At 39.5% G+C, this 17,228-nt stretch overlaps 1 protein-coding gene across 3 annotated transcripts in view; it reads right to left on the reverse strand.

Annotated features, from left to right (window-relative positions):
• Nucleotides 1-17,228, reverse strand: part of btbd11b (BTB (POZ) domain containing 11b) — a 268,189-nt gene that overhangs the window by 63,509 nt on the left and 187,452 nt on the right. The gene's annotated exons all lie outside the window — the stretch shown is intronic.

The raw sequence follows: 17,228 nt of genomic DNA on the forward strand, positions 1-17,228 counted from the left end.
GCTCCCGTAGAGCTCAGCCTGTCAGGTGAACTCAAGAGTATCCAAACACCACAGGATCCATCCTAATCTGTGCAGCTTGCAGGAGAGAGAAGAAAAACATACAGAACTGCACCCTGTGAAAAATGAACATTTACAGAGCAACATTTGCTATAACAACTTATTTCTTCCACACCCAGTGCATCCGGAAAGTATTCACAGAACTTCACTTTTTCCACATTTTGTTATGTTACAGCCTTATTTCAAAATGGATGAAATTCTTTTTTTCATCAAAATTCTACACACAATACCCCATAATGACAATGTGAAAAAGTTTTTTTTTAAAGATTTTTGCAAATTTATTAGAAATACATAACTAAGAAATCGCATGTACATAAGTATTCACAGCCTTTGCCAAATTTGAGCTCACACGCATCCTGTTCCCTCTGATTGTCCTTGAGATGCTTCTACAACTTAACTGGAGTCCACCTGGGATAAATTCAGTTGATTGGCCATGATTTGGAAAGGCACACACCTGTCTACATATAAGGTCCCACAGTTGACCGTACATGTCAGAGCACAAAGTCAAAAGAATTGTCTGTAGACCTCCAAGACAGGATTGTCTCCAGGCACAAATCTGGAGAAGGGTACAGAAACATTTCTGCTGCTTTGAAGGTCCCAGTGAGCACAGTGGCCTCCATCAGGACTTTTCCAAGAGCTGGCCGCCCATCGAAACTGAATGATCAGTGGAGAAGGGCCTTATAGTCAAGGAGGTGACCAAGAATCCAATGGTCAGTCTGTCAGAGATCCAACCTGATGAAGCTTGAGAGCTGGTGCAAACAGAAATGGACAAATCTGTCCAAAGATAGGTGCACCAAGCTTGTGGCATTACATTCAAGAAGACATGAGGCTGTAATTACTACCAAAGGTGTATCAACAAAGCATTGAGCAAACAGTGTGAATACTTATGTACATGTGATTTCTTAGCTTTTTATTTTTAATAAATTTGTAAAAATTTCAAAAAACCTTTCTCATGTTGTCATTATAAGGTGTTGGGAGTACAATTTTGAGGGGTGGGGGGGGGGGGGGGGGGGACAATATACTCCATTTTGGAATAAGGCTGTAACATGACAAAATGTGGAAAAACTGGAACACTGTGAATTCTTTCTGGATGCATGGTATATCAGCCATAGACATGTCTCTATGTATGTTAACAATATTAATAATGGATAACCCCTTTATAATCCCAACTAAAGAAAAGCAGTGAATAGAAGGAAGTCTACTCTCTATCTATTTATCTATTGTTAGCAATGTAGGGTTGGTTTTATTGTTCTGTCTGTAAATTTGAACAATTTTCAATTTTTTGCACTTCTGTTCTGTTAAAAAAGTAATTTTTATGTTTTTAAAGAATTGCTAGTTCCATCCGTTGTTCATATTTACTCCAAATTTTGTTATCCAATCATGCCCTATTTCACTCCACCAAAAAGAAAACGTGGAACCGCCACTGTTGTCAGTACTTTAAGGCCACCCAGTCAGGCTTAGTATCTATCTATCTATCTATCTATCTATCTATCTATCTATCTATCTATCTATCTATCTATCTATCTATCTATCTATCTATCTATCTATCTATCTATCTATCTATCTATCTATCTATCTATCTATCTATCTATCTATCTATCTATCTATCTATCTATCTATCTATCTATCTATCTATCTATCTATCTATCTATCTATCTATCTATCTATCTATCTATCTATCTATCTATCTATCTATCTATCTATCTATCTATCTATCTATCTATCTATCTATCTATCTATCTATCTATCTATCTATCTATCTATCTATCTATCTATCTATCTATCTATCTATCTATCTATCTATCTATCTATCTATCTATCTATCTATCTATCTATCTATCTATCTATCTATCTATCTATCTATCTATCTATCTATCTATCTATCTATCTATCTATCTATCTATCTATCTATCTATCTATCTATCTATCTATCTATCTATCTATCTATCTATCTATCTATCTATCTATCTATCTATCTATCTATCTATCTATCTATCTATCTATCTATCTATCTATCTATCTATCTATCTATCTATCTATCTATCTATCTATCTATCTATCTATCTATCTATCTATCTATCTATCTATCTATCTATCTATCTATCTATCTATCTATCTATCTATCTATCTATCTATCTATCTATCTATCTATCTATCTATCTATCTATCTATCTATCTATCTATCTATCTATCTATCTATCTATCTATCTATCTATCTATCTATCTATCTATCTATCTATCTATCTATCTATCTATCTATCTATCTATCTATCTGTGTGTGTGTGTGTGTGTGCGTGTGTGTGTATTATTTTTTGTCCTGCATCTGTCTGATGTCTGTGTTTTGAATGTAATGCCTTGCGTGCACAGTCAGGTCCAGCTGACAGTCGGTGGTCAGCTGACAGACGCTGTTTGTCCACAGCAATGCGTATGAGCAAAGCGATCACAAATTAATGAGTTCATGCCTTTATCCTTATTTCTTTTATTTAATCTCCACTCTTTTTTCTGTCATGTAAACTACAATTTATGTGGTGGAAGTGACATCAGCCTGTCTGGCCGGCTTCACATCATGCCACGCGCTCAGATGTTGGTTGGTCCTCATGTGATGAGGGAATGAGCGCCCGCCTACACATGTGAATTGCGTGTTCACCAGCTGACTTGCAGTAGACAGTGGTCAGCTGTTTCAGCAGCGCACTGCGCAGGACAATAACCGGACTTCGGGACCCACAGCTGACAATGATAGATTCATTGTGTGTGTGTGTTTTGAGGGGGTGATGATACACTCTACAAGCCACTTGTGTTTGGGGGGGGGGTGAATTCGGCACAGCCACACCCATGTGTTGCTAGGTTATGCCACACTCATGTTCAGTGGTGGGCACACTTCTGATAATCCCATAACAGATAATTATTGAAGATACTGTTTTCATTATCGGATTATCTTTTTAGATAACTTTAAAAACCATTATCGGACTAATTATCTTCCGATGAATTGTCATCCGATAACTTTTAGACCGATAACGTAGTAAACCAAGCTGAAGTGCAGCAAACATTTTTAAAATTTAAAATTAGTTGAGAACTACCTGTTGAAAGTTTTCTAAAAGATGTATTGTTCTACCCTCTGCAAACAGAAGCGAGCTAATTTCAGGACAAACAACTCTACCCTCTGCAGGCAAAGAAGAACTGGTCACAAAAAAAAAAATCATTTTCTTTAACACCATGCTGGCAATATCACCCATGTCATCCAGAGGCATACATTATGGTTCAAATTTGAACCAAACTAATTTTGGACAAGTTACTTAAAATTACTGTTATGCCTGAAGTTTTATAAAGTGAAAACATCAGATATATGTTTTAGTTTTAAAGTAATGTGCTAATTTTTAAGATTTTGTGAGCACATGCTGTGCCCAGCAGTGCATTATGGGTAATCTCAGCACGTTCATGACAGGACAAATGCATTTCAGACACTCTGTTCTGGCTCCACGGACAGCAGCATTAAACACTAGTGCCTAAAACTCTTGTGAATATATTCTCTGGGTTTATAGACATTATTGTATTTGCGTTTGTTAAATTCCACGCATCTTAAATCAATATAGCAGACATGGATTATCTGGAAATTTGTTTTGGCAAGTTTTCAAGACCTCTACTGCCATCTACTGGCCAGTAGTGTTCATGGCAGTATTCGCCCTAAGTACTAAGTGTCTGGGCACCAGTAGATGGCAGTGTTCTATTTATTTGGACCCTGGTTATATCAGATGGTTGTCAAATCAACTTTTTGGCTTTGCAAATGGCTTTTTTTTTTTTTTTTTACAAATTAAGTTTAAAAACAAAACAACAACAACAGCAAAAAACTTTACAAGACAGCTCTGCGGTGTTTGCACAGGCACAGTGCGAGCAGTTGGATGCTTGTAGCTCTTCAGCAACAGGATACAGAATAATATCAAACAGGTTTGATTTTCATTCGACCATATGATCGGCGATCAGGAGGTGGTCGTCAGATGTTGAACGCAGCTTGTTACTCCACGTACACTACATGATGCATGACGCACGATTAACCTGAAACTCGGTCCAAAAAATTCTCACACGAATGAAAAATCATCTGAAAAAGGGCCAAAACTCGCACAGTGTAAAGCCAACATTTATGTGTCAACACAATATTGAGTGCACGTTTTACAACATCATAAAATGTGCGCACATTCTCTCCACATGCAAAACATTTTGCGATGACACTTCCAGGGGCCCATAAAAATGCCTGTTTTTACAAATAAAAAATGGAATACGAGGTCTATTAGAAAAGTATCCGACCTTATTATTTTTTTCAAAAACCATATGGATTTGAATCACGTGTGATTACATCAGACATGCTTGAACCCTCGTGGGCATGCGAGAGTTTTTTCACGCCTGTCGGTTACGTCATTCGCCTGTGGGCAGTCTTTGAGTGAGGAGTCGTCCACCCGCTCGTCGATTTTTTTCATTGTTTAGGAATGGCTCAGAGACTGTTGCTTTGTTTGATAAAAATTTTTTCAAAACTGTAAGGCACAACTGAGTGGACACCATTCAATAAATTCAGCTGGTTTTCGGTAAAAATTTTAACGGCTGATGAGAGATTTTGGTCTGGTAGTGTCGCTTTAAGGACGGTCCACGGCGCCTGACGGCGATCTGCGCTTCGAGGCGGCAGCGTCTCGCCGTTTCAAGTTGAAAACTTCCACATTTCAGGCTCTGTTGACGCAGTAAGTCGTCAGAGAACAGAGAACTTTCAGAAGAAGTCGGCATGAGGAGTTTATTCGGACATTCCACTGTTAACGGTCATTTTGTAATGAAAGAACGTGCGGGCAGAGTCGCATGTCGGGCTGGACCCGACCGCGGGGGGTCACGGCAGGAAAAACACCTCCGTTGGAAATCTTAACGGGCAAGTTGGAACATGCCCAAGCTGTTAAACAATTTCTCAGTTACTCACTTGTTGAAAGCCATTAAAAGCCGCCTGAATTCTACAAATGGTTTTCAACACGGAGGTGTTTTTCCTGTCGCGGCGCACACAGATTTGCCGAGTCGTCACGGAAACGACTCGGCGAATTTGCGCACACATCTTTCATTAAAAAACGTCCTTAAACAGTGGAATGTCCGCATAAATTCCTCATGCTGGCCTCTTCTGAATCTTCTCTGTTCTCTCACGATGTCCTAGGTGAATTAAGCCTTAAATTAGGATGTTTTCTGCTCGAAACAAGCCGACGACAGCGCCTGGAAGCGCTGCAGGACGTCCCGCTCCGTGGGAAGTCCTTACACCGACAGAAACACCCCATAATCTCTCATCAGCCGTTAAACTTTTCACAGAAAACCAGCTTAATTTCTCGAATAGTGTCCACTTGGATATTCCTCACAGGTCCAGAAAAAAATTTGATAAAGCAACGCGCGCCGTCTCGAGCAGCGTGTGAAACAAAGGAATTCAGCTGAGAGGGCGGGACCACATCTCACTCAAGGCCTGCCCACAGGGAAATGACGTCACCGACACGCGTGAAAAAACTCACGCATGCGCACGAGGGTTCAAGCATGATTGGTGTAATCGCATGTCATTCAAATCCATATAGTTAAAAAAAAAAATAAAAGGGTCGGTTTATTATCTAAGAGACCTCGTATTTTACAAAATCACATTTATCTGTAAACACCAACACGACACACATCACATTAACGTGTTGGTTTACATAATGAATGACTGAACCAATCAGTGTTTAGCAGAGGCACTTTTACCCAGAATCCTTTGCGATCTGTCTGTGTTTGTTACAAAACCTCAGAATTAGTGCATTATTCAACATTAAAAGATATATGTTATATTTTAACTTTGTACAAATGACAGAATTCTATCAGTATTCACACAAAATCATAAGTCAGGATGCCTTTATTTTCAAGACCTCCGCCTGACTGGAGCATTGTGATTGGTAAAGAGCTGGCTTTGTGGCTGTTCTCAGGGTGCTTCAGTGCTGTAGCTGTGTAGTTTCCAGAAGGGGGCAGCGTGCTCAAACATAGAAGTGCTGACTCATTGTTTGGGTCTTTTGTCGCTTTTTATGCTTCCAAAAGCAATCGTGGTGTTTAAACTCAAATTCAGCTTGTTAGCAGTTGCAAATGTACCAGAGACAATACTGGAATTTATCGGTTATCGGTTATCTGTAACTTCCGATACATTTTTTGGGTGGTTTATCAGTTTATCTTTATCAAAGATAACTTTTCAGTTATCTGATGATCTGTTATCGAAGTTAATTTTTTGGTTATCTGTGCCCACCACTGCTCATGTTGCACTTAACAGTTTTCACAGACAGCTCGAATATGGTCATCTTCTCTCTACTCTCATGCTGGGAATAGCCCCACCTTTTCTAAGTGCCCAGTGAAAAAAAAGGTATTGGATGTTCATGTGTGACACCTGGAATTTGGCCGACACCTGCCATGAGAGGTTTTGAATGGGCACTCGCAGAGCACTCGCTGTCTTTCAGCCACTGCTGTGTGTGCGAGTGAAGCTCATCAGCATCTAACCAGGTAATTTAGGTCCTTCATACTTTTTTTGAGCAAATGCTTCAGGGGAGCATTAGCATGGCTAAAACCTTTCAGCTTCAGGGGAGCCACCCCGGAAACCCAGCCTTTTTAACCATTTTTCTTTATTTGCCTCTCACATGTCTGGAAGCTCCTCACCGTCTAACCATGTCATTGAGGACCTTCAGTCTTTTTTTTTCAGTAAAATGGTTCTGGGGAGCAGGAACATGGCTAAAAACTTTCAGCTTCTGGGGCAGGGGGGGACCAGACCTCCCACCCTTTTAAGCGTTTCTCTTTTTTTGCCTTTCAGCTGCTGGGCGCCGCTCCCCAGACCCCCCAAATGACAGCCCTCTTACCCCCCTGCCACTTTAAACATTTGTTTTATGTAGATGTAAATTAATATTCAAACTTTTCAGCTAGTTGAAAGTAGGGCTGTACAATATAGCCAAATTATTGTATCTCAATATTGTCATATCAATATGATATACAATATTACTATGATTTCACACAAAGTGCAGCAACAGTGAAAATTAAACATTCTTAAACAAAACAGTAATTATACCACACTAATCTTGCACTCATCATAAGGTTAGGATACTGTGCCCTCCAAAAGTATTGGAACACTTGGTATTTCACATTGTACTTTGTTTATGCCATTTCAAATACAAGAAATACAACAAATATAAAGAATAAGAATTTCTAAAATTATCTTCCTCAAACTCAAACTGAAAGCAAATATGTATCTAAAACTTGATAAAACCTGTAAATAATAATCAGTTTTATTGCCAATTATCTTCAGACAAGTCATGGGATGGAAACATTTACAAGTCACTGAATCTCACCCATATTGGCCTCTCTTCATTGGCTTCCTGTTAATTCTAGAATAGAATTTAAAATTCTTCTTCTTACTTATAAGGTTTTGAATAATCAGGTCCCATCTTATCTTAGGGACCTCGTAGTACCATATCACCCCAATAGAGCGCTTCGCTCTCAGACTGCAGGCTTACTTGTAGTTCCTAGGGTTTGTAAGAGTAGAATGGGAGGCAGAGCCTTCAGCTTTCAGGCTCCTCTCCTGTGGAACCAGCTCCCAATTCAGATCAGGGAGACAGACACCCTCTCTACTTTTAAGATTAGGCTTAAAACTTTCCTTTTTGCTAAAGCTTATAGTTAGGGCTGGATCAGGTGGCCCTGAACCATCCCTTAGTTATGCTGCTATAGATGTAGACTGCTGGGGGGTTCCCATGATGCACTGTTTCTTTCTCTTTTTGCTCTGTATGCACCACTCTGCATTTAATCATTAGTGATCGATCTCTGCTCCCCTCCACAGCATGTCTTTTTCCTGGTTCTCTCCCTCAGCCCCAACCAGTCCCAGCAGAAGACTGCCCCTCCCTGAGCCTGGTTCTGCTGGAGGTTTCTTCCTGTTAAAAGGGAGTTTTTCCTTCCCACTGTAGCCAAGTGCTTGCTCACAGGGGGTCGTTTTGACCGTTGGGGTTTTACATAATTATTGTATGGCCTTGCCTTACAATATGAGGCGTCTTGGGGCAACTGTTTGTTGTGATTTGGCGCTATATAAAAAAAACTGATTGATTGATTGATTGAATATGTCTTGGACTTTATTTACATAATTTCATAATTATGTATTAATTATTTATCGATTATGAAGAAATACAAAAGTCGCTTTCACCAAAACATCAAATCTAGGCTTTCATCTCGGATGTACTTTCTGGCAAACTGTAGCTGAACTATCGCGTCTTCTTTTTAAGAAAATCCTCCTCTACACCACTTCATCAGGAAGCTGGATTTTATATTTTTAATGAATTTATATCAAGTTGTAGAGATTTGGTATCAGTTTGAGGTTAAGGAAGATAACTTCATATTTATCTAAAGTTGTGTCACTGGTGTGTCACTCAGACAGCAAAATTAAGAGGTTATTTAAAATAAGGCCTTCAGAGATCAAAATTAAGAGGTTACACAGGTTTATACAGAACAGAGGAGGAGTAAATGACTTGTATTTCTTTCAGCCTGAGCGTCTTCACATTATATCTCATGAAACAACAGCTGACTGCTCATTTAAAATCATATATAAGGCAACCCAAATTAAAAGATACATACCACTTTTAACAACCTGGACCTCATAATATATGGTCATTTACTCACCAATATAACTGGTGTCATTAGGAGTCCACAGTTCAAATGACGTGTTCAGTTCAAATTTAAGTCAAAAACATTTCTCTTCTTCTACTTAGGTGGATTAGAACTTTTTGTGGTACACAGCACCAACTACTGTAGAGGAAGAACCTAGCACTCAGTATTTGTCACTGATTTCAAAATGCAGCTCTCAACCCTCTCAACCAGATGTGCGGTGCCATGAAATGTCAATCATCTGTGTCCAATCAGATTTCAGGGGAGTCCAGTGCAATCTTGGCCTTTGCTCTAGCTCTGCCCATGCCAGGAAGTGTTCAACATTTGGTATGTTCTGCTTCACTGTGGACTCAAAATTTGGCATTTCCTATTTCAGTCTCAACTTGCCACAGAAATCTCAGCTCGTGGTTTCCAGGAAGTGCTTGACATTAGAAATTTCCTGTTTCACTGTGGACTCAAAATTTGGCACTTCCTGTTTGGGACTCCCTGTACCATGAGCAAGCTTTGCACCGCTTCGCGCTGCTGTCCGACGCTTCACTTGTGTAAAATAGGTAGCTGACATTTTTCAAGAAGAGGAACTCAACCCTTTTAATTCCTGTTAATGATGTAATTTTTATGTTAATTTACTGTCTTAATGTATTTATAAATTGTTTAGGTTCTTGTTATTGTATACATAGTATTATTATTATCATTATAAGTATGATCCGTATTATTATTATTATTATATTTTCTTATTACTTCTATGTTGTCATTTGATTTTTAAATGGACCACAATGGAAATAAGTGTTTTCACTTTGTTGTGTCTTCATGCATTTTTAACGTATTTACAATTATATTATGTACTTACATTGAACTTACTAAATAAAATCACGCACGCACTCACACTTTCAATACAAAAATGATTTATCGTCCCCTGCTGGAATGGCTTGTGAGTCCAGAATGTAATTATCAACATGCATTGTTCAGTTTTGTTAGCCAATATGCGTAGTTTCCCCAAAAATATTAGTCCTATCAACGTTCCGTTTTGGAAGCATTCATACTTGACCCAAAAATACATAAACATACTAAACGGCAATTGGCAGCTCTCCCCAGGTTGTTCGTGATCAAAGTTATACACACGCACACATGCACGCATGAGCGGAAAGCTTATATTTCCACACGCACTAACAGAGACGATGTTGGAAGACATCAAATGCACTACACTTTTCACTCATGGCAATGGCAACATGACACGTAACTCACTAATAGTAATGGCAACATGGCAATTAACTAAACTGACTAAACCAATTAAACTATTAAAAACCCAATAAATTACTACACTAACAACACTGTTCAACTAACATGAACAACAATAACAACATTTAAAGCCCCCAAAACCCCAAACTCCCATGGTGCATTTCAGCACAACATCCATTGTTAACTGTTGTTAGCTAATATGGCTAATTTCCCACAAAATATTAGTCCTATCAACATTCTGTTTTCACAGCATTCATCCTTGACCCAAAACCTATAAGCATACCAAATGGCAAGTGTCAGCTATCCCCAGTTTCTCCATTTTCTAAGCCATAAACGCTCACTCACACAGGTGTGAGGCTATTATAATATAGATATCAGAAAGAGCTTCATCATGTGAACAGTTTTGAGAAAATTGCATTTTTTACTTTTTTCTTTTTCACTTTGAGAACTAGTGTAGATAACATTCTGATCATTGGTGACTTTAACATTCATATAAATAAGCATTCTGATCTCCTCTGCAAATCATTTATGGAAATTGTGGATGCATTAGGATTTCGGCAATGCATTCGGGTTTCGACGCACATTAGTGGAAATACCCTGGATCTGGTTCTTGCACGTGGTATTGCTGTCATGAATATTGACATCATGCCTCTTACATCAGTGGTGTCTGATCACTCACTTATTAAGTTTACAGTTTTGCTGCCGTGTTTAGTGTAACAACAACCTTATTTATCACTGCAGCGATGCATCAACTCCTCAACTAAGACTGAACTCGAAGCTACACTGCCTGATGTCTTAGCTTCACATTTGACAAATAACCAGTCAGTAGACAGACTTGAGGATAGTTTAAACTCAGTGCTCAAAACGACACTTGACATGATTGCACCACCTGTGTTAAAACCGCGCTCCCCCAAATCACAGTCACCTTGGTTCAATGATTATCTGCGTGACCTCAAGCATAAAGCAAGAGGTCTAGAATGGAAATTAGAAGTATTCCACCTTGTGTGGCGTGATGCTATCTTAGACTATAAGCATGCATTATTGGCTATAAAGCGGACTTACTACTCTGATTTAATCAACAAAAACAAGCATAACTCAAAGTTCTTGTTCGACACGGTGGCAACACTTTTGCATGGACAACCACTTGTAGTTCGCTCTCCTTTTACAGCACAAGATTTCCTGGATTACTTTGGGAAGAAAATAGAAGACATCAGGTTAAACATATCCTGGCATGCCTTAATCCAGCCACTACACCCTGCTATTGATGCGGGCGCCACTACTGAGGTATTACCTAGATTTACAGAATTTGATAGTATCTCACTAGGCATGTTGACAAAACTCGTAATGTCAACAAAAAGCACAACCTGTTTATTTGACCCTATACCAACAAAACTGTTTTGTTGTGTGGGCCGCCAGAAGAGGAGGTACTGCTGGCCCACCACCAGAGGGCGCCCTGCCTGAAGTGCGGGCTTCAGGCACGAGAGGGCGCTGCCGCCTACAGGAACAGCCGAGGTGACAGCTGTCACTCATCAACTATGACAGCTGTCACCGATCATCTGCATCTCACCCGGGATAAAAGCAGGATGACACCTCCACCACATCGCCGAGATATCGACTTCTGTGAGAGGTAATATTCTCTGCCAGCATTCAGTGATTTCAAGAGCTATTGTGTTGCAGCTGTCAACCAGAGGACCGGCGTGGGTCGCGACTGTTTCATCCTTCGTCTCGTCAGATAAGTGGTTAAACAGACGCTGCACGAGTGTGTGTTAAAGGTGGAGGTGGAATTCCCACCATTATTGTTACGGGGTGTACACACACCCACACTTGACTGTCTTTGTTCTCCGCCAGCAGTACCAGATCCGACACGCTGAGACGGTGGCCACCTGGGGACTTCGGGACTTGGCGGCTCCAGTATCCTTCGGGTTCGGTGACGGTGGAAATCGTGTGGTTCCGGTTCATCTCCAGATGGGCGTCTCCTATCGTCGAGCCTGCCCACACGACGCCCTTCATTAATTGACTTGTATTCATTCTGTAATCTGCTGTGTGTGGTTGTGACATTCACAACAGTAAAGTGTTCTAATTTAACTCCCTCTATTGTCCGTTCATTTACGCCCCCTGTTGTGGGTCCGTGTCACTACACTTTCCCAACATGTTTAAGGACCTGTGGCCCACTCTTGGGCCGACTGTGCTGGAAATTATTAATCTTTCTTTAACTTCTGGATCTGTTCCTAAATGTTTCAAATCTGCAGTGATTAAACCATTACTTAAGAATCCTAATCTTGACCCTACTTAAGAAACCTAATCTTGACCATAGTGTATTGAAAAACTATTGGCTGATATCAAATCTATCATTTTGCTCTAAAATTCTGGAAAAAGTGGTGTCACGACAGCTCGTAGACTATCTTACTGAGAATAATCTCTTTGAGCCACTGCAGTCTGCTTTTAGAAAATATCATTCCACAGAGACGCCTCTCACTAAAGTGGTGAATGATCTTCTGCTTACAATGGATTCGGACACCACTACGGTTCTGTTGCTGTTACATCTCAGTGCTGCATTTGATACAGTGGATCATCATATTCTACTTGATAGGCTGGAAAATCATTTTGGGATTACTGGGAGTGCCCTTGCATGGCTGACGTCATACTTGACCAGTTCTTCTCACTGTGTTTTTACAGTAACACTACCTCTAACCTTAGTGACATGAAATTTGGGGTTCCACAGGGGTCTGTCTTAGGCCCCCTGCTTTTCTCCCTTTAAATAGCACCCCTTGGGCACATATTGCGGCGTTTTGGGATTACCTTTCACTGCTATGCAGATGATACTCAGTTATACATGCCGATAACTGCTGGTAATCTCGTGCACATAAAATCCTTAGAAGATTGCCTTGCAGAAATGTGAAGTTGGATGTCTAGAAAGTTCCTACTTTTAAACTCTGATAAGACTGAAATGATGGTTCTTGGTCCAGTGAGACATTGGCATCAATTTGACCAGTTAATGCTCAGCCTCGGCTCGTGTGTCATACATCACACTGACAAAGTGAGGAACCTTGGGGTAATTTTTGATCCTTCGTTGTCCTTTGGCCTCCACATTAGAACTATTACTAGGACTGCTTTCTTCCACCTGCGAAATATAGCGAAGATTCGTCCCATCCTGTCTATGGCTGATGCTGAGACCCTGATCCATGCATTTATCTCTTCTAGATTAGACTACTGCAATGTTCTATTTTCTGGTTTACCGCAGTCTAGCATTAGGGGTCTCCAATTGGTTCAAAATGCTGCAGCCAGACTTTTGACACAAAGCAGAAAGTTCGACCACATTACACCCATTTTGGCATCCCTTCACTGGCTTCCTGTCCCAGTGAGATCAGATTTTAAGATTCTGCTACTAACCTATAAAATTATTCATGGACTGGCACCTCCCTACCTAGCTGACCTAATTAAACCTTACATACCGGCCCGGGCTTTACGCTCTCAGGGTGCAGGATTACTTTGTGCCCCTAAGGTGAATAAGAAGTCTGCGGGTTACAAAGCTTTCTCTTATTGTGCCCCTGTTCTGTGGAATGATCTCCCTGCGTCAATAAAACAGTCAGATTCTGTGGAGACTTTCAAGTCCAGACTTAAGACGCACTTATTTTCCCTTTCATATGGCTAGCATACTGGTACAGTTTTGTTTTACGCTTTTTACTCTTTTAATTCATTTATTAGTAATTGGAGCTGGCCGCGGCCTCACCTTTACCTAAATTCTGGGTCTTTTAGTGAAGTTTAGGGCTAGCGGCCGGCGATCACCTTAGTATTTCTCTGTTTTTCTTGTTGTTTAATGGTGGCAAATTATACAGTATTTTTTTGTCTTTCTGATGCCTGATTCTGTTTTTTCTCTCTGTTTAAGGTGCAGCTCCATCCAGACATGGGAGATGTATTCGTGTTGGCGATCCTCCTGTCCTGTGCGCCAATAGCATTTCTTGTATATTCGTCCGTGAATTGTTCTGTGAATTGTTCTGTAATTTATATTTGTAGCATGGCCCAAGCAGAGGGTCACACCTTTGAGTCTGGTCTGCTTGAGGTTTCTTCCTCAGAGGGAGTTTTTCCTTACCACTGTTTCTCTGGGGGTTGGTAAGGTTAGACCTTACCTGTGTGAAGCACTTTGGGGCAACTCTGTTGTGATTTGGCGCTATATAAATGAAAATAAATTGAAATTGAATTGAAATTGAACTGAGAAACAAAATAGTAAATTCAGATCTGAAAGAACATGAAGGATTTTTTTTCTTTCAAATTAAACTTTTCTTTCAGGTAGTCAACACACTCACTTTTCTGAAACATTATGACTGCAGCGCCTCAGTTACTGAGTGGCAGACTGTGCCTACTTGAAGAAAAACCTCAGCATTATTACACCATGTAGTCAAATCCCATTTCACCAAACATTTCTGCCGCTTGTCCTTCCTGTCTCAACCCGCTACACTATAAGAAAATATAATGAAAGTCTCAAGTAGGGCCAATCAAAAGAAAAAAGGCTCACTCATATTGTTCTGGGCAATTTCACACTCTTCAAGTCAAAAGAGAAACACCATGAAGGTACTCCAGTCCAAATGGACAATGCTGTCTAATATACATATAACATGGAGCAATAAAAATGGTCTTTCACAGAGAGTTTCTTTAGCATCAAAATTGGGCTATTTGGTGCTTGCCAAATTTCCATTTAGCGTCAGTGATGTGAAAGGCAAATGTGGCGATTACGCCCCGATAAGCAAAGAGCATCCATGCAACAAAAGAGTCAATCTCTCAGCTGTGCTTTGAGGACAGTGGTGATTGCAGAGGACGCTTCCTGGCACATCATCATTATGCAATCAGCAGATAATATCAAATTATTACAATGACCACCACTCACTCATTCAGTCTCTTCTAATCTTAAAAAAAAAAGAAAATCCATTAACAAGCAGCCTAATGGTTTGGATGGTCGATTTTTATTTTTATTTGATTAAATGATGAATAAAATGCATTTTCAGAATATACGCTGGCTCTCAATAACTAGGGCATTTACATTAAAATCATATATTATAGTTCTTGCATTTACCTCCACCATATTGGTGATTGAGCACTGTGTGACCCTAACGTTCCCAATATGTGTTTAAATCAGTGAACGAGAAAAGGGCGTTTCATTCCATCGGTATCCATATTTGGAGGATTCTAGATTTGAAGTGTAAAAACAGCTTTAGTTTATATAAGGTTTTAGTTCTAATAAGGCATGGGAAACGTGCTTATATTTATTTCACCAGGGATGTACCAATTAACAAATATGACCTGAAAATTGATCTAAAGATAAAGGGCCTTTCAAATTTCACAAAACTAAGAAAATTTAGTTTCTTCAAAAATCAAAGCATTATAAAGAAGGTTTATTTTTGTAACATGTTGCAAAATTACAGCTCATTAATTGAGATAGACATATTTATCTGGAGGAAATTCCACAGTGAATATTGTCTTTTCCTTTATCACCACATGCAGCCTAACTACAGGAGGAAGTGTGTGTGCACATGCATGAGGTTTTGATATTATCTGTGACCTATCCTACATTAATATCCATAAGATTTCTTGTAAATCACTTTCAAATTGACCAAATGTTGGTCATAGCATTAGATTCCTTGAATTTCTCCCCATTAGGGGTTGAAATTCTAAGTTGTTTCCAGAGCATAAGTTTGGTCATGTTGGCACTATCATATCATCAATTCCATATCTAAATACTAAGGCATAAAATTATAGTGGTGCCACAGAAAATTCTTTTTATGACATACAGTTGTGCTCAAAGGTTTACATACCCTGGTTCTTGGTTTTATTAAGAACAGGGGTATGTAAATGTTTGATCAGATCATTTGGGTAGTTTCTGTTTTCATTTTGATTTAAAAAGAGTAAGCACAGTTGTTTGACAATAAATGGCTTCACCTAACCATTAACCATGAGTGAGAAAACAGTTTTTATGTTATCATTCGTATTCTCTGAAAATTCTGCCAGGGTATGTAAGGTTTTGAGCACAACTGCATATAGGATAGCAGGATCAGGATATATATATATATATATATATATATAGTACGGTATATTTTTCCACTGAAAGCACAACTTTTACTTTTATTTCAATTCTATATCTATTTATTTATTGTAGAATATTGCTACCTATATGTACGTCTTCATAATTTGTTCTGTGTAACACTTGACAATGTAAACATATGTTTCCCATGTCAATAAAGCTCCTTTGAAATTGAAATTGAACTGAGATGAAGAAAGTAGACAAGAGTAAAGAGAGATCCAACCTAAAGGCCCGGTCCCACTGGGGAGAAGATTAATTGCGCATGAATTGAGTATACAAATTTCGGGCATTCGTTTTCGTCCGCAACAAAATTGGCCAAGAATGACAAATTTCTTAGTATGAATTACAGATATATTAATAATGTATAGTGAATATATGATGAACAATCACAGCTGTATAGCGTACTGTATATAGGAAACGGATGTATGTATTGAGGAAATGGATCGGATGCATTGCGATTATCACAGAAGTATTACGGATGTATTGACAATGCTGTTGCAGAAACAGCGGTTGCATTGCGTATGCGCGGCATCTGCATTGCGGTCATAAAAGAAGCGTACTCGGGCCTTTCAGCATCACTATTCACACCAACACCACAGCCTCTGGAGCAATTGCTGGACTTGGACAAGTTGATTGGTATGTTGTTGGATGGCAGCAACTCTTACACTACATCTTTGGGGATCCATAACTACATCTGTACGTCTCCACAGTCAGACTGGCAATGACTAGCAAGTATGGCGATTTCTGCCACATTTATATAGTACTTTGGGTTTACGTGAAGTGTTTGTTATGCATTTGCAAACTGTCCGCAAATCAGATGCAAAGCAGACGTAATACAAATGCTTTATCCATGGCCACTCTGTATGCATTCACTACAACTTATTTTAGTTTGTGATGTGGACGTGATAGACATGCTATATATCCATTTTACACACTGTCCCAGTCCGCTGCCAAACCGCAATACCCAGTCAGTTGTGGATATCAGTGGATAACGGCGGATATACAGCGCATAGATTAAGTATGTATTGAGTATATAATGCGCATGTAAGGCGGATGTCATCCACAACCAAAATTTTGTGCAGCTCAAAAATCCTGGCAACGGAAAAAATGTGCCTCTGCGGATAATTGCAGACGTGTGCGGATGTCGGCTGACTCATACAAGCATGTTTCACGGACACTGCGGATGGTTAGTGAATATAAACCAAGT

Source organism: Thalassophryne amazonica, chromosome 8, assembly GCF_902500255.1.
Source record: "Thalassophryne amazonica chromosome 8, fThaAma1.1, whole genome shotgun sequence".
Taxonomy (NCBI): domain Eukaryota; kingdom Metazoa; phylum Chordata; class Actinopteri; order Batrachoidiformes; family Batrachoididae; genus Thalassophryne; species Thalassophryne amazonica.